The sequence below is a fragment of the Gracilinanus agilis genome, chromosome 5 (assembly GCF_016433145.1).
Source record: "Gracilinanus agilis isolate LMUSP501 chromosome 5, AgileGrace, whole genome shotgun sequence".
In the NCBI taxonomy this organism is placed as follows: Eukaryota; Metazoa; Chordata; class Mammalia; order Didelphimorphia; family Didelphidae; genus Gracilinanus; species Gracilinanus agilis.
Genome location: NC_058134.1, coordinates 135052353 through 135072254, shown reverse-complemented (window position 1 = coordinate 135072254; position 19902 = coordinate 135052353).

Below are 19902 nucleotides of genomic sequence, written 5' to 3'. Positions count from 1 at the left end.
TCCCCCTGAGTACTGCCTTGGCTGCATCCCACAGAGTTTGGTAGGATGTCTCATCATTGTCATTCTCTTCAATGAAATTGTTGATTGTTTCTATGATTTCTTCTTTGACAAATTGATTTTTTAGAATCATATTGTTTAATTTCCAAACTTTATCTAAAGACTAGCTATATGACCCTGGACAAATCACATTTCCTCATTGAACAACAATCTCTTTTTCACTACCTTTTATAATCTATACTAAATATGATAAGTATAAGAAACAGAATATGTCTACGTAATAATATTCCCTCTAATGCTTTTATCTTTAACAGCAATTATTCCTCATTTCCCTAACATCTATACAATTGTGCATGCTAAACTAAGCAAATAACTAGCAGTTCACTGTCAGTTCTACAAGGCAATTTGCCTTAATATAACTATCTCCTTATTAATGAATTCATGTGATCCTATTAAATGACATCAGTTTCTGTAGAAGTTCATGTGTCAGACTCATTAAAATGGCTAACTCTTAGGAGACTACACACAACTAAGATTCATTTTGATAAGATCAAGATCATTTTTTGGTCCATGAATAAGATGAAACTTTAATTTAAATGAGCAATGAGCGTACAGGAGAAATACAACCTAGATTGTGGCTTTTCTTTTTCTCTTTGTTTTAGTTTAGGGTATTTTTAAAAATTATAGCTATGTACATATACAGTCTTCTAAAAGTTTTGGTGAAATTTAAAGCTATTAAAGTTTTAGACTTCAATAAGCTACTCAAACTTAAAATTGTTCAAAGGTTATTGGAATGCCATATTACATATATATATGTATATATATATATATATTAATATAGAAATATCTGTAATATTTCTATATGAGTGTAATTAAGTCATTATACTTATTTTGACATTGCACTATTAACATATTATGCACAAAGCTCTATGAGTATAATAAATTAACATTTATATACACTCAATGAAATGGAGAATTATCTGAATACTTGGTAGGAAAGCCAAATGCATTTCTTAAAATATCTTGAAAACTGAGACCAAAAAATGTTACAATCAGTTATCTTAGTAATTATTTATATTGTTACTTTACCTTGTGCATATAAACTTGAATTTGAGAATTATGGTGAATTTGAAAAACAATCATATATCAAGTATATATTAAACATAATGATGCCAAAGGACATAATAAATTTAAACTTAGAAATAATGAGTTCATTATTTATTTGTTTACTCATTTATTTATGTGTGTTTGTATGTCTGTGTGTTCCCCTCCTAGTCATTGAGAAGATCAGCATAACGTACAATCAAAACATTTAATCTTTTAATTATTTCATAATTACTTAATTGCATGATAGCAAAAAGATCCAATTAGACTGTAACTTCTTGTGAACAGAACTTGCTTCTTTCTTTGATTCCTCAACACTTAGCACATTGGTGAATATATAGTGTAATGCAAGGTGGCTAACAGAAACTTTTTGCTTCTGTAATTTCTAATGGTCACAAAAAGTCAGTTAAACATCTTAGAATGTTCAGAAAGTCAGTTAGAACTTGAAACTATAAATAGAGGTGAAGTTCCAACTGACGGGGCTTTTGCCTTCTGACTTTAGCTGTGGCTGGAGGCTTTTGATTTGGCTTAAACTGTTGACTTTGGCCTAACTGCTTCGGCCTTGGCCTATGCTTATTTGTCTTGGGAAATTTGGACCTCTCTCATTTCTCTGGACCTCTCCTTGATCTCCCATCTCCATCCCTCCCCTTCACTGAATTTCCTTTGGGTCCTAGTGGAAGTGAGGGCTTGGTGTTTAGACATTGTGGGTTTAGTTTCTATAGGCTAGTAGAGCACCCTCAAATAAGTTACCCCTAGTTTTAATGATTTGCTAGAGACTTTACTTAAAGGCAGTCAAATCTTCCTGACTGGGAGAGCCGGACTCTCTCTGTCTAAACCTCTCCGTGACCCATCCCCAACCCTCATTCCTCTCCCTAGCAGCAGTTAGAAAACCCTGAACCCCTTCCCCCTTCTGACTGACCCTGGTATTAATAAATCCCCTTGTAACCTATTCAAACCCTGTGGTGAGTCATTGTGTCGAAAATTAAGACAAGGGTTCAAGGGGAAGGAATCATTTTTCTTCTATTACCTTGAGGGGAGCTGGGGGTCATCCATCTTGGCAGGAAGTACCTCCCCTAAACTTCCTCCAGCCATCAGTTTGACTGGCAGGGAGGGGCCCTCCTGACTCCTCCCACAAGAGACTTTGAAACTAACAAGAGAAACCCTTCAGCCAAAACCTAAACATTTCTTACTGGCCCTGGTTTCCTCCCTGTATTCTCTGTCTCAAGCCTCTGGGAATAAACCTGTTTGAGCTGCCTCTCCTACATACCCCATTTCCTCTATCTCCTATATACCTTCCCATACCTTCATTCCTCCTCCAATTACCTTATCACCCATAATATCCCCTTTATCCTTCCTCACACCCAAATTGCATTCGTTGACCCACTCAGATTACCTTATTTACTTCTTTGTAACAATAGTAGATACATATTAGATGCTTTTTGGCTAACTGATCAACTGCCTTGAAATATGTTTGATTCTTTTATTTAATTCTTTACTAATTAAATACAAATAACAGCTTTTCACAAACTAATTAGATTTACAGAATTCAGTTTGTAAAATCTGATTGAATCCAACCAAACGACATTTATCAATAGGGACAATGTGGTTATTATGAGAGTCAGGTATTATAAAATTCAGTCATTTGGTTCAAGATAAATGTCTATTCAATGCATATACCACCTTTTAATGATAGTTGAGTTTCCTCATCATCTACTTTTATTACTTCAATTTCTTTTTCTTTCCTTAATGCTAAAGCTAGCATTTCTAGTATAATATTAAATACTAGTGTTGATAATGGGCATCCTTGCTTCACCCCTGATCTTATTGGGAAGCCTTTTAACTTATCCCCATTGTAGATGATACTTGCTGAAGATTTTAGGTATATACTAATTATCATTTTAAGAAATTCCCCATTTATTCCTATGTTTTTGTAGTGTTTTTAATAGGGATAGGAGTTGTATTGTGTAGAAAGCTTTTTCTGCATCTATTTGTGTAATTAGAATTTACTCCTCAGGACTCTTTTTCCCAGTATCCTATTTACAAGTTCATGCTGAACACAAGCACTCTGTGCATACGTATGTAGGATAAATCTTTTGTGTAGTTCCACTCCTACTCTCTTTTACTCATGTGGTCATACTTAAGTTTTGTACTTTGTTCTTTTAATTCTTCTTCAAGTGATTACTAATAAATATTATAAAATATAATACTTGGAGTTATTGGATATTAATTTAAATCTTACATATTGAGATAATCATGTGATTCTTATTAGTATGGTTATGAATATGGTCAATTAAGCAGATAGTTTGATTGATATTAAAGCAACCTTGTATTCATGGTCTAAACCCCACTTGGTCATAGTGAATGATCCTCATGATATATTGCTGTTTCTCCTTATTAGTATATTATTTAAAATTCTTGTATCTATATTTATTAATGAAGTTGGCCTAAAATTTTCTTACTCTGTTTTTGCTCTTTCTGACTTAGTACCATATTTGTTTTATAAAAGAATTGGGTAGAATTCATTCTTTGCCCATTTTCCCAAACAGTTTATATAGAATTGGGATTAATTGTTATATAAATGTTTGATAGAATTAATTTATGAATCCATCTGGCCCTTGGGGTTTTTCCTTATGGAGTTCATTGATGGCTTGTACAATTGCTTTTTCTCATATGGGATAATTTTGGAATTCTATTTCCTCTTTTGATAATCTGGGCAATTTGTATTTTTGTAAATATTCATCCATCCCACTTAGAGTTTCAGATTTATTGGCATGTAATTGGGCAAAATAGCTCCTAATGATTACTTTAATTTCCTCTTCATTGGTGATGAGTTCACCCATTTCATTTATGATACTGATTATTTGATTTTCTTCTTTCCTTTTTTTTTAAATTAAATTATCCAACATTATTGTGTTTTCTTTTCCCCCTCATAAAATCAACACCTAGTGATATTTATTAGTTCAATTGTTTTCTTACTTTCAGTTTTATTAATTTCTCCTTTAATTTTTAGAATTTCCAATTTAGTCTTTAAATGAGGATTTCTATTTGTTCTTTTCCTAGTTTTTTTAGTTATACGCCCAAATCATTGACCTACATTTTCTGTTTTTTATTGATGTAAGTGTTAAGAGATGTAAATTTTCCCCTATGTACTGATTTGGCTGTATCCCATGAATTCTGGTGTGTTTTCTCCTCATTGTCATTCTCATTAATAAAATTGATTTTTTTATAATTTTTTCTTTGACTCACCCTTTTTTAGCATTAAAATATTTAGTCTTCAATTAAATTTTCATTTATCTTTCCATGGTGCTTTTTTATTCTAATTTTTATTATATTATTACCTGAAAAGGATGCATTACTAGTTCTGCTTTTCTGCACTAGATTGTGAAGCATTATGTCCTAATACATGGTCAATTTTTGTGTAAAAGCCCAGTATTTCTGAAAACAATTTATATTTCCTTCTATTATCATTCACTTCTCTCCAGACCACTATTCTAATTTTTCTCAGAATTCATTCACTTCTTTTTGCTGCTTTCTTTTCTATATTTTGGTTTGATTTATTTAGATCTGAAAGGGAGAATTTGAGGTCCCCCACTAGTATAGTTTTACTTTCTATTTCTTCCTGCATTTCCCTTAATTTCTCCTTTAAAAATTTAGAGGCTGAGGCAGAGTTAAGATGGCCTGGGAGTAGCAGGAACTTCCTGCTTCTCCTTCCAACTGATCAAAACAAAGCATCTCAAAAGGACAGAAATAAAAATCAGATGAATAAAGTGCTCTCCCATGGGATAGACAGATAGAAGAAGGTAAGATAGCAATGTCCACCAACATGCAGGAATGACAATCCACAAGTAGCAAAAGAAATAAGTGGCAGCAGAAAAAACTTTTGACCCTGGATAATTTCTATTGAGAAAAAGAGCAAATTATAGAAGCAACAACAGAGAGTGAAAAACAAACAAATACATCTAAGCTTTTAAAAAAAAATTGGTTATAATATCTTGAGGAACTCAAAATGTAATTCAAGAACCAAGTAAGAAAGGTAGAAGAAAAATGAAAAGAAAAGTGGAAAAAAGAAATAAAAGTAATTCAAAGAGAAAATTAATAGCTTAATATACAAAACGGCATAGAATTTTTGAAAAAAGAGGCACAAAAATCAAATGAAGTAATAAGCAAATTGGAGACCAGAACTGACCTGCTGGAAGCCATGAAAAGCAGGATAGACTAGACTGAAAAGGAAAATCAAAACATCATATCTTCAAATCAGTCTTTAAAGACTAGAACTGGGCAAGTAAATGCTAAGGATCTGACAAGACTGCAAGAATTAATAAAGCAAAATCAAAAGAATGTCAAAATAGAATGAAACATGAAATATCTTTTTGAAAAGAAAAATGGGCTAGAAAAGAGATCCAAGAGAGACAATTTGAGAATTATTGGTCTATCCGAAAGCATGAAAAAAAAATAGAAACCTTGACACAATATTACAAGAAATTATCAAAGAAAACTGCCCTGCTCTTCTTGAACAAGAGGGCAAAATAGACATTGAAAGAGTTGATAGATCTCCCTCCACATTAAATTCTCAAAAGACAACCCCCAGGAATGTAATAGCCAAATTCAAGAGCTTTCAGGCCAAGGAGAAAATATTATAAACAGGCAGAAAGAGATAATTCACATATCAAGGAACCCCCCTTAGGATTACACAAGATCTGGCAGACTCCACATTAAAATATGATATCCATGAAAGCAAGAGTCACCTACAACCAAGAATCACCTACTCATTAAACTAAGTACATACTTTCAGGGGAAAGCATGAGCTTTTAACAAAACAGAAGATGTCTGAGCATTCCAAAAGAAAAGACCAGAACAAAATGGAAAATTTGATGTCCAAATACAAAATTTAAGAGAACCATAAAAAGGAATAATGAACTGGAGAATTTCTATGTGAACTAGAAAGACCTCCAGGAACTGATGCACAGCAAAAGGAACAGAGCCAGGAGAACATTGTACATAGAGACTAATATACTGTGGCACAATCTAACGTAATGGACTTCTCTACTAACAGCAACACAATGAATCAGGACAATTCTAATGGACTTATGAGAAAGAATGCTATCCACATATAGACAAAAACTATGGGAGTAGAAACCCATAAGAACAACATATGATTGATCACAAATTTTGATGGGGATATGATTGGGGAATTTGACATTAAATGATCACTCCACTGTAAATATTAATAATATGGAAATAGGTTTTGAACAATAATACATTGACTCCAGGAATGGGAAGTGAGGAGGGGAGAGAAAGAACATGAATCATGTAACAATGGAAAAATATTCTAAATCAATTAATTAAATTATTTAAAAATAATTTAGAAGCTATGCCATTTGGTGCATATATGTTTAGTATTAATATTACTTCCTTGTTCACAATACCTTTTAGCAAGATGTAATTTCCTTCCTCATCTCTTTTAATAAGATCTATTTTTGCTTTAGCTCTTTATAAGATCATGATTGCTACTTCAGCTTTTTTTACTTTAAATCAGTTCTTCCCAATATTTTTTGGCCTACTGCCCCCTTTCCAGAAAAAAATATTACTTAGCCCACTGGAAATTAATATTTTTAAATTTTAATAGCAATTAATAGGAAAGATAAATGCAACTGTGCCCATCACTGCCCCTCTGGATCACTGCAGCATCCACCACGGGGCAGTAGCACCCACTTTGGGAATCACTGCTTTAGATGATACACAATAAATTCTGTTCTACCCCTTTATCTTTACTCTGTGTGTGCCACCCTGTCTCAAATATATTTCTTTTAAGCAACATATTCTGGTTTTTAATCCACTCTCTATTCTGCTTCCATTTTGTGGGTGAGTTCATTGCATTCACATCATAGTTATGATTTGCAATTTTGTATTCCCCTTCATCTTATTTTCTCCTTTTGATCCAGCTCTTTGTCCTTTCACTCTGTTCTTCCTCATCAGTGTTTTACTTTTTTATCACCCCTCCCAGTTCTTACTCCCTCCTATTACCAACCCCCTTCCCTTTTCTTACTCCCTTTCTATTTCTCTATAGGATTCTATACCCTAATAAATATGGTTGTTGTTTTCTCTCTGAACAAGTTAGGATGAGAAAAAGTTGAAGCTTTGTCATCACCACTCTTATCCTCCCCTCTACTGTAATATTTTTTCACTCTTCTTGAGGTTAGATAATTTACCCCATTCCATCTCTTCCTTTCCTTTTCTCTCAGTGCAATTCTCTTTTTCATCCCTTGATTTTTTTGTATATCATATAATCCTAATCAGCATACTTCCCCACCCTCTGTCTAAGTATTCTCCTTCTAACTGCTCTACTGCTAATAATAATTTTAAAGAATTCTAAAATTCCTCTTTCCATGTAGTATAAAAATTAAAATGAATATGTAATAATAAATTTAAATATTACGTTTTATAAGATTTATTAATAAGAAGTAAAGGAATAAGTAACAAAATAAAACCATGTGCCCATGTCTAATCTACCTGTTAAAACAGCCTGCATTCCCAGATGCAACCAACCATAGGAAGGAAAGAGGGATAGCCCCCATAGACCACCCAATTTTTCCCTCTGCATGTAAAAACAGAAAGTCAGTGGGCTCTTGTTAAATGTAGTTCAAAGGCACATGATTTCTAATAAAAAAGTAGGAATATATAAAATTTGACCTTATTGAGCCCCTGATATTTTTCCTTTCTTATTTCCTTTTTCATGCTTCTCTAGGTTTATATATTTGGACTTTTAAATCATAGCTTTCAGGTAGTCCAATAATTTTTAACTTTTCTCTCCTGTATCTAGTTTCTAGGTCATTTGTCTTTTTTAAATTATTTTTAACATATATTAATATTCATTTTTTAGAAAAGTTAACATGGTTACATGATTCATGCTCCTACTTTCCCCTTTACACCCCTCACTCCTCCCACCCATGGCCGATGCACATTTCCACTGGATTTAACATGTGTCATTGATCAAGACCTATTTCCAAATTGTTGATAGTTGCATTGGTGTGGAAGTTTCAAGTCTACATCCCCAATCATGTCAGCCTCAACCCATGTGTTCAAGCAGTTGCTTTTCTTCTGTGTTTCTACTCCTACAGTTCTTCCTCTGAATGTGGGTAGTGTTCCTTTCCATAAATCCCTTAGAATTTTCTTGGGTCATTGCATTGCTGCTAGTACAGAAGTCCATTACATTCGATTTTACCACAGTATATCACTCTCTGTGTACAATGTTCTTCTGGCTCTGCTCCTTTCACTCTGCATCAATTCCTGGAGGTCTTTCCAGTTCACATGGAATTCCTCCAGTTTATTATTCCTTTGAGCACAATAGTATTCCATCACCAGCATATACCACAATTTGTTCAGCCATTCCCCAATTGAAGAGCATACCCTCCTTTTCCAGTTCTTTCCCACCACAAAAAGCTCAGCTATAAATATTTTCATACAAGTCTGTTTATCTATGATCTCTTTGGGGTACAAACCCAACAATGGTATGGCTGGATCAAAGGGCAGGCATTCTTTTATAGCCCTTTGAGCATAGTTCCAAATTGCCAGCCAGAATGGTTGGATCAGTTCACAACTCCACCAGCAATGCATTAATGTCCCAAATTTGCCACATCCCCTCCAGCATTCATTACTCTCCCCTTCTTTCATTTTAGGCAATCTGCTAGGTGTGGGGTGATACCTCAGAGTTGTTTTGATTTGCGTTTCTCTAATTATTAGAGATTTAGAACATTTTCTCATGTGCTTATTGAAACCTTTGATTTCTTTACCTGAAAATTGCCTATTCATGTCTCTTGCCCACTTTTCAATTGGGGAATGGCTTGATTTTTTATACAATTGATTTAATTCCTTGTATATTTGAGTAATTAGACTCCTGTCAGAGTTTTTTGTTATAAAGATTTTATCCCAATTTGTTGTTTCCCTTCTGATTTTGGCTGCATTGTTTTTGTTTGTACAAAAGCTTTTTAGTTTAATATAATCAAAACCATTTAATTAACATTTTGTAATTTTCTCTAACTCTTCCTTGGTTTTAAAATCTTTCCTCTCCCAGAGATCTGACAAGTATTTCATTTGTCTTTCTTTAATAAGATATTTCACTTTTATTTTCTTTTGCTTTTTCATTCTTTTGGTTGTGTTTTATTATTTCTTGATGTCTCTAGGTCATTAGCTTCTAGTTGCCCAATTATAATTATTAAGGAATAATTTTCTTCTGTCAGCTTTCGAGCCTCCCTTTTCATTTGACCCATTTCTTCTCATATTACTTTGATTTCTCTTCTCCGTTTTTTTTTTGCCTCTCTTAACTGATTTTTGAAATCCACTTTGAGGTCCTCGAGAATCTGAGTCCAATTCATATTTTTCTTTTGGACTTTGCATGTGTTTGCTTTGCTTTTACTGCCACCTTCTGTGTCTTTTCCTTGCTCTGTCTCCATAAAAATTCTCTAAAGCTAAGTGTTTGTTGTTGTTTGTTTGTTTGTTTATTATATTTGCTCATTTTCCTAGTCCTTTTAAAGGTAGGTTTGGTTTTCAGGGAGGTTAAGGCACCTTCTTAAATTTCAATCCTTCCTTGATGATACCCTTTCTTGGTTTCTGAAAGTTTCAGTTCTTAACAGATGGAATAATGGCCTATGAGCTAAGATCTCTGAGATCCACCTCCCACTGCTGATTCAATTACCCCATGAGATTGCTGATAGCTGAAATTCTAGGCTCAGGATTGGGGGGTAGGCTTTTGTTCTCACACTGGATTTGATTATGTCAGGCACACAGCTGTACAATCGACTGTCCTGCCCTGAGCAGTCCACCTTAAGCTTTGGCAAGGGTCTGCCAGCCTCTCTCAAGTCACCATCCTGAGGACTGCCTATGCCAGGAAAGGGGTTGTGTAGTGTAGCTCTGGGTTTACCAACTGCCTCAAACTTGGAGTTAGGTCCTCACTAAAATTTTGTGCACAGAGATATCTTTTCCACATCATGGGTTATGGGGGAGGTTGGTGTCATGGTATGCCCATGACCTAGAAAATCATGTAAAATTTTTCTACCCTCCATTTATATGAGAGAAGTCTGATTTTTTTTCTTTTTCTTCTATGGGGTCTTTATAGTACTCTTTTGTAAAATGTTGGTTAAGTATTTGGTTATAGACTATATACTATATAGCTTCCAAACTTTTTGAGTCATCTGCTGGACTTAATATGTCATGTCATCTTTAGTTTCCACAAAACTCCTAAAATATTCTCATTTAATTTCTTATGTCAACCTGTGATGTATTAAAACTGGAATGGGGAAAGTCATAATGTGTAAGGAATATCTGTGTGTGTGTGTGTGTGTGTCTGTCTGTCTGTCTGTTTCTGTGTGTCTCTGTGTGTACTTGAAAGTCTATCTGCCAAAATTCCCAGGGATTATATGAACACAATTTCAAAATACTTTTCACAAAAAAGACAAATCTAAACAATTGGAGAAATATTAATTTCTCATTTTAGGCCAGTCCAGTTAAAGAAAGATGGGCCTAAGACAGTTAATGCACTTATTCACTGCCCTACCAATCATACTACAGATGAATTATTTTATAGAGCTAGCAACAGAATTGCATCTGGAAGAACATGTCAATAATATCAAGGGAATCAATAAAAAAACATAAGATAGGTGGCTTGGGAGTTCAGATTTAAAAATAGATGGCAAAGTGGTAATATTCAAAACAATCAGTAGAATAGTTGTGGTACAAAATGCATAGTAGTAAATGATTATAGTAATATAGTGTTTGACTAACACCAATGTTTGAGGTAAGAACTGACAAAAATTGCTTGGAAAAACAAAGCACTTTGGTAGATTCCATATATAAACTAATGTTTCAAACCATATACGAAGATAAGATCAAAATGCACATAGGCTATAGAAATACAAGAATGTTATAAGTAAATTATAGAAACATATAAAAATTTACCTGTAAGATTAAGATGTATGGATAAAAGAGAAGTATACATGTATAATTTTTATTACATTAGACTTAAAAGCTTTAGCACAAATGAAACTAAAGTAGACAAAATTAAAAGGAAAACAGGAAACTGTGGAGGATTTTTTGCAGTAATTTTCTCTGATAAAGGTCTCATTTTATAAACATATGCTGAAACATATACTAAATATGTAAATATAAAAACATTCTCAAGTTAATAAATGGTAAAAATGGTATGAACTAGAATTTTTCCAAAAAATAAATCAAAACTATCAATACTCACGTGAAAAAAATGATCTAAGTCACAACTGATAAGAGAAATGCAAGTTAAAAGAACTCTGAGGTACTACTTCACACCTATAAGATTCATTAACATGACAGAAAAGAATAGTGGAAAAAAGAGAGGAGATGTAAAAAGTTTGGACACTAATCTACTACTGATGAAATTGTGAACTAACTATTCTGAAGAATAATTTATGCCCATACATAAAACACACACACTCACAAATACTTATAACTCAATGGGTTATAAAACTGTACATGTCCTTTGACTCAACAATACCATTATTAGGTCTGAATCCAAAAGAGACCAATGAAACATAGTATAAAAATACTTATAGCAACTTTTTATGGTGATAAAACTTCAGAAATCTAGGGGATAACTATCAATTAGGAAATGACTAAAAAACTTGTGGTATATGATGGCGATGAAATACTATAGTACAGTACAAAATTATGAGCTAGATGGTTTCATGAAAACCTGAGACTTATATGAACTGATGCAACATAAAGTGAATGAAATCAGGAGAACACTGTACATAGTAATACCAGTATTTTAATGGATGATCTACTGTGAAAGACTTAACCACTCTGATCAAGATAATGATGCAAGACAGAGTTAAAGGACCCATACAGAAAAATAATATTCACCACCAGAGAGAGACCTGATGAGTCTGTGAATGCAGATGGAGATTGCAGTAGACTTTAAAATTTTTCTTCATTTTTATTACTTTTTTAACAAAACTATTATTGAAATATGTTTTATATGACATCCTATATATATGAAGTAAAATTGTTTGCCTTTTAATGAATGTGGGGGATTGGACTATATGAGAAGATTTACAACTCATATTTTTTGTAAATGATTTTTAAAATGTTTATTCCATGTAATTTGGAAATATTTAATTAAATAATTTTTAAAAATTAAAATTTATAAATAATGGGTCATAACAACCTTTAAGAAATTTACAAAATAAAAAGTCACACAAAAACATAGTTTTTCTATTTTTACTTCTTGCAGACTAGAAGATTTATATATAGTTTTTGTCTGCACTAAGGCAAAGTTAAAAAAAAATAAAACGGATATCTGTATATGGTAGAGTGTTTAGAGATGTGATAAATTAGGACTTCTAAAGATCATATGGTACAGAGGACACAGCTAAAAGCCTGTTTTCAGTTCCAATGGTTCCTGAGAGGTTGTGATTATAGTGAGAATTGAACATGGATCTTTATATTTCCACTGACTTTTAAAGTATTGTGAAAATCACTGAGATTCTTCAGGGAAAATCAACTTCACTGATGTTTCCTGGTACATTTAAATCTTTTCTGAGCAGTCTTCAAAACCCATTTTTGGTCGCCACCCATATCCTATGAATTTGGCATATTCTTTCTGTATGGGCTTAATGCCACTCTAACAGATGGGTCTGGCTAAAGCCATGGAAGTGGACAAATGTGTGCATCACTTTTAATTAATATGGGCGGTTTTCCTGAAGTGGTTTTCCTTGTAAAGTTTCTGTGATGTTTTAAAAAAGTTCTCCCTTTATTCAAATCCAGTAGGAACTTTCATTAGGTAAAATTTTGAAATAGGCAATGTGAAATTTCAGAGACCACTTCTTCATATTATTTACATTTTCCCAGTCAGAAAAAATGTAGGATCCTGACTAACCACTTTCCTCTTTTCACATACTTATTCCAAAATGAAGTACCTAAATTATATTATCAAAACACTTAGCCTTTCTAATATCATATTTGTAGCTTTGCATATTTCATCAATTTCACAAGAGAAGAGTAACCTGGGAATTTAAAGCACTGAGATGAATTTAAATGGAAAACATTTTTGTACAGTATAACCACATAATGCTCCTTAAAGCAAATCTTGAGAAAGATGATTTTTATTCACCTATGTGAAAATACATGCTTTCACTATTAATGACCAAATCATGATTATATCAGTGGTTGGCCTGTATCCCAGAGCTGTGCCATAAGTGGCCTTGGAAGGTTAGTTGATCAATTCTAATGAATTTAACTATAGAAGCAAATGGAATATACTTTTAGATAGAGCAGTTGATGATTTATGTATTTAGAAATAAATTAATTGATTAAACAGGAATATATTAAGAATTTATTTATTATTTATTAACCACAGAGCTAGGGGAGATAGAAAATTTCAATATTCCATAGTCCTTGCCCTTATGTAACATATTTAAGAAGATATATATATACATATATCTATATATGTATATGTGTGTGTATGTATATATATATATATATATATATGCATTATATTAGAAACATATGACTGGAAAAAATATTTATTACTGAAGAGAATAATTATTTTTCATATTAAATCACACCTATTTTTTAGCTTTTTCTCTGGTTATGCTGAAAAAAGTTTAACATGTAAAAAACATTTATTTAAAAATACACAATACAACCAAATTGTTTTCACACTATATCTGCTCAACACACAGGTCATAATATTTAGTTTTTTTACAAATTTTAAACATGAGGTTTTGAGGTGTTAGTTGATTTTGAATGATTTCAGAGCAAAATAGCTTTAATAAATTAAGGAAGATTCTGAGCAGTATTTAGGAACTATAACATTTCCTTCTAAAGAGTATGATATTAAGAATGTTTAATCATTGAAGCTACTATTTTTCTTTTGTGGGAATAAGAATAAAAGGAAATATAGACTTTGGAAATTTCTATATTTACACTGAGAATTCTTCTTTTGCATGCAAATGCAAAAAATATAGTCTTTGAAAAATCTATTATTACCAGATTTCTATCTTTATTTAGAAGTTTTTACTTTATAGTCACCAACAAATATGTGGTAGCTGGTAAATTATTTTAATGTAAAAGAAATAAGCTTGGACTTATTTTTAAATATATTTCATTTTCAAAGATAGATTTTTGTTAAAACACACAGCATAGAAATAGCTACATGATGGTAGGCTATGATGTTAGAGTAAAGGACTCTCTGGTTTCCTGATGAGAGAGAGGGAGAGAGGGGGAGAGGGAGAGAGAAAGGGGGGGGGGGAGAAGAGAGAAATAAATTGTCAGAAAGCAAAGGAAAAGAGGAGAAATCTGAATCATTAGAGAAAGAAGAGAGATAAGAGATAGCCAAGGCAATATCTGGAAGAACAATTATGTTTGGACCAAGCCGATATGTTGTGACCCTGCCAAAGGCAAAGAGGCTGCATAAGTATAACAAGCCCAGACTGAGCCATTTGACATAAGTCTGGAAAACAGAGAGGGCAGGAAACCTACACATTCTCACATGGCAGAGGAACACCAGGGATAGCAAGGGAGCAGAGTGGGGGACAGGTGAATTATAGGAACCTATCTCCCATTTGGCAGCAAGCCCGAGGAAACAAGGTAGAAAAGTATAGGACCAACACACTGTATGAAGCTACACACTCCCATATGGCAGCAGACTGCCTGAGGCTATAAGAGAGCAGAATGCAGGTCTGGAAACTACAGGAACCTGCATACTTCCATAAGGCAGCAGAGTGCCCAAGGCAGCAAAGTAGCTGAATGGGGCACCAGCCCAGACTAATTCACTCAATAGGGGTAGGAAAGGCAGATAGAGTAGTAAAACTATTCACTCAAATGTATCAGCAGAGTGCCTGAGGCAGCAAGGCAGTAGATTATGGGACTAGGGAATTGCAAGAAACTATATACTCCCAATGTGGGAGCAAATTGTCTGAGGCAAAAGAGCACAGAGCAGGGAATCAGCCCAACCCACTTGCTGGAGGCACAGAAGCATTGTGGGTACCAGTTCAACACACAAAAGAAGGGATAATTGATAACAAAAGGTATTTAACTTAGCAGGACAAAACCCCTAAAATTCTCCCCAGAGCAAGCCAGCAGGGCCACTACATTGACAAAAAAAAAAAAAAAAAAAAAAAAAAAAAAAAAAAAAGGTAGGAAATACTTTGGGAAACAAAAGCACCTGTACATAGCCCAAGAAGAAGAGAACAGTACTCTGCAAAACATTAAATCATAGAATGTACCAAATGGAAATGGAGGAGGAAATCCCACCAAAGAAAACTACACTTTCAAGAGCAGGATTGGCCAAATGAAAAGAAAAAACAAAAACTCAATAAAGAAAATAACTCCGTAAAAATTAGAATTGGGCAACTAGAAACCAAATGATCCATAAGATATCACCAAACAAAACAACAAAATAAAAAATAGAAGAAAATCTAAAATATTTCACTAGAAAAATAACTGACCTGGTAAAAAGATCCAAGAAAGATAAGCTAAGAATCATTGAAATACCTGAAAGCCATTATCAAAAATAGGGCCTAGACACAATATAACAAGAAATCTTCAGGGGAAACTTTACTGATGCCCTTTAACGAGAGGGAAAAATAGAAATTGACAGAATTCACAAATCACCTCCTGAAAGAAAACAAAATAAAATAACTCAGGAACAGCCAAATTCCACACTTCTTAGGCCAAGAAAAAAGTATTACAATCATCACAAGGAAATAATTCAAATATCATGGACTCACAGTAAGAATTACACCAGACTTAGCAAATTCTATTTTAAAGGACCATAAAGCATGGAACAAAATATTTGAAATACAAGGATCTTGAATTACAACCAAGTATTACGTTCCAAGCAAAACTGAGAATGACCTTCAAGGGGAAGATTGATGTTTAATGAAATAGAGGAATTGCATACTTTCCTACCAAAGAACTATAGCTAGAAAGAAAATGATGAGGAAATTTGACACTCAAGAAAAGCATAAAAAGGGAAAGTAAATACTTTTTTTTAAGTTTTGATGAACATGAATTGAGTATACTCATACCTGGTATGGTGATAATAGAAATAACTAAGTTACCTATTATAGCTGATATACTAAAAGTATGTAAAATTCCTCAAGTATTTAAGACACTTAAGAATTATATAATAAGTAGAGCAATTAAAAAGAGCATATGTAGAAAGAAGGAAGGAGGCTAAATAAGATGGGCTGATATATAAAAAACAAAACAAAGCAAGGGATAGGAAAGAGGAACAAATGGAGAAAAGAAAAGGAGAGATAGAAGATTGTAAACTATCTCATTAAGAGACTTATAAATAACAAATACAGTTGAAATGTGGGGTGGAAAACTATGCTTCAACCTTACTTTCATTAGCATTAATTCAAACACCCACACAATCAGATATAGAAATCTACCTCATCCTATAGAGAAATAAGAGGATAGAGAGAATAAGGGAAATGGGAAAGTCAAAAAGTAGGGTCAATTAGGAGAGGCAATCTTTGAAAACAAACCCATCTGTGAATAGGGAAAGGCTAAAAGGGTAGGAGATAAGTTATGGAGAGAAACAAACAATTAGTAATCATAACTGTGAATGTGAATGGGCTAAACTCACTATGCTGTCTATAAGAAATATATTTAAAGCACGGAGATACACACAGAATAAAATTAAGGGGTGAGTATAGCATCTATCCTGCCTCAGCTAAATTTAAGAAAAGAAATCAAGTAGAACAATAATAATTTCAGAAAAATCAAAAGTAAAAATTAGTCTAATCAAAAAAGATGAGGTAAGAAATTTTATCATGATAAAAAGTAACAGGGACAATAAAGCAGTATCAATATTAAACATATGTTTGCCAAATGGTATAGCATTCAGACTCCTAAGTAAAAGTTACTTGAGTTAAAGGAGGAAATAGATAATAAAATGTTATATACTTTCTCAGAACCAGATATATCCAAACAAAAATAAACATGAAAGACATTAAAGAAACCAATAGAACTTTAGAAAAATTGACATAATAGACCTCTGGAAAAAATAGTATGGCAATAGCAAGGAATGAACCCTTTTCCCTATACTACATAATGCAGTCACAAAAATTGACCATATAATAAGACACAAAAACCTCACAATCAAATGTAGAAAAGCAGAGATATTAAAGCTTTCATTTCAGATAATAATGCAATAAAAATTATAATTAACAAAGGGCATCAGGAAGAAAGATTAAAACTAATCTTAACTATATAAAATATCTTAAAGAATGAATGTGTCAAAGAACAAATAAAAAACAATGAAAAATTACAATGAAGAGACTTCATATCAAAATTTATGATATGTAGTCAAAATGTTACTTAGGGTGAAGTTTATATATCTCTAATAAAAAAGCTATAATTGAAAGCTTTTATGGGAGTTAGCACCAAGAACAAAACCAGTGGATGAGGACAGGATCCAGAAAACATCAAGCAAAACCTCAAACAAACCAGGGAACTGGATACAGGTTATTGAGGAGCTCAAAAAAGAATTTAAAAATCAAATAAGACAGGTTGAAGAAAAATGAGAAAAGGAAAATAGTAGCCTAAGAAGTGAAATAGGTAATTTGGAAACAGAGGCACAGGTATTGAAATCCAGAATTGACCTGCTAGAAAAAGAGGCACAAAATGGAAGAGAAGAATGTTTTGAAAGGAAAAATGAATCAAAAGGGAAAGGAGAATCAAAAGGTCATGGAGGAAATTCAGTCCTTAAAAATTAGAATTGGGCAATTAGAAACTAATGACCTCACAAGACATCAAGACATATTAAAACAAAATCAAAAAAAAATTGGAGATGATATGAGACACCTCATTGAGAAAACAAAAGACCTGGAGAATATATCCAGGAGAGACAATTTAAGAATCTCTGGACTACATGAAAATCATGACCAAAAAAAATCCTATATATCTTACTACAGGAAATTATCCAAGAAAACTGCCCTGAAAACCTTAAACATGAAGATAAAATAGTGATTGAAAGAAACCTACAGATCACCTCTTGCATTAAATCCCCAATTGAAAACTACCAGGAATGTCATAGGCAGACTTAAGAACTTCCAGGCAAGGGAATTGGGTCTATAACCAAGAACCAACTACCCAGGAAACCTGACTATATTCTTTCAGGGGAAAAGATTGATCATTTAATAAAATAGAAGATTTCCAAGAATTCTTGGGAAAAAAAGGCCTGAGCTAAACAGAAAATTTGATGCCCAAATACAGAATTCAAGACAAACATAAAAAAGGTAAATAAGAAAGAGAAAATATTTAAGGGCTTCAGTAAGGTCAAATACCATGTATTCCTATATAGAAAGACGATATTTGAAACTCTTAAATTTTATTATTATCATAGTAGCTAGAAGAAGTATTCATATAGGGTACAGTGGTAAGCTGTTTAAGAAGATATGACAAAAATAAAAAACAAGGGCTGAAAAAAGAGGATAATACTAAAGAAATGAGAAAAGAGGCAAAATGGGAAAATATATATTACATAAAGAAGTGAGGGGAAAAGGGAGAAAATTAATACATTGAAAGGGAGGAAGAGGTTGGTGACAGGTAATGCTTAAACCTTACTCTTATTAGAATTGGCTTAAAGAGGGAAGAACAGTCAGTCAATTGGGGTAGGAAATTATCTCTTGTCCTATAGAGAAGTAGGATGGTAATAAGGAATGGGGTAGTGGGAGGGGAACAAAACAAGGGAAGAAGAGGTTGGGAGACTTTCAAAAGGCCCTAGAGTAAAAGAGGAATAGGAAGGGAAGGGTTGGGAAATGGAGTACTAAAAGGTAAAGGAAAGAGGGGAGATTGACTGAAAGTGAAACACTGAAGGGAAGGATAAAGGGAAGGGAGAAAGGTTAAGATTAGAGGAAGAAGTCATAATGGAGAGGAATACACTGATGGTGATCATCACTGTGAATGTGAATGAGATGAACTAACCCATAAAACAGAAGCAAATAGCAGAATGGATTAAAAATCAGAATTCTATCATTTGTTGCTTTAAAAGTATCACACTTGAGGAAGGTATATAAACTAGGGTAAAGGCAAGAAGCTGGAGCAGAATCTATTGGGCTTCAAATGAGACAAAGAAGGCAGGACTGGTAATCATGGTCTCAGGCAACACTAAAGTAAAATTATATTTGTTTAAAAGAGATAAGGAAGGAAAATACATTTTGATAGAAGGCAGTTTAAATAATGAATAAATATCTCTACTTAACATATATGCACCTAATGGTATTGTGTCCAGGTTTTAAAAGAAGAATCTAAAGGAGCTTAAAGAGGAAATAGATTGTAAAACCATGTGAGAGGGGCACCTCTAACTTCCCCTATCAGAACTGGATAAATGAAACTAAAAAATAAATGAGAAAGAAGTAAGGGAAATGAATGAAATATTGGAAAAATTTGAGCTAATAAGTATTTGGAAAAAATTGGAGAGGGGAAAAAAAGAATATACCTTCTTTTAAATAGCACATAGTACATTTAGAAATATTGGCCATGTACTATGGCATAGAAATATTGCAAATGTATGCAGAAAAGCAGAAATAATAAATGCAATTTTTTTCAGATAATAATGCAATAAAATCAAAGAACAAATCAAAGAAACAATTACTGAATTCATTGAGGGGAATGACAATGAGGAAACTACATATCAAAATCTATGGGATAGAGAGGCCTACATCTGGACCAGAGCCCATCATCCCTCCCCAACTAAGTGCTGTGCTGATGGAACTGATGAGGACATTTCAGGTGACATTTAGGAGTTTGGCCTCTACA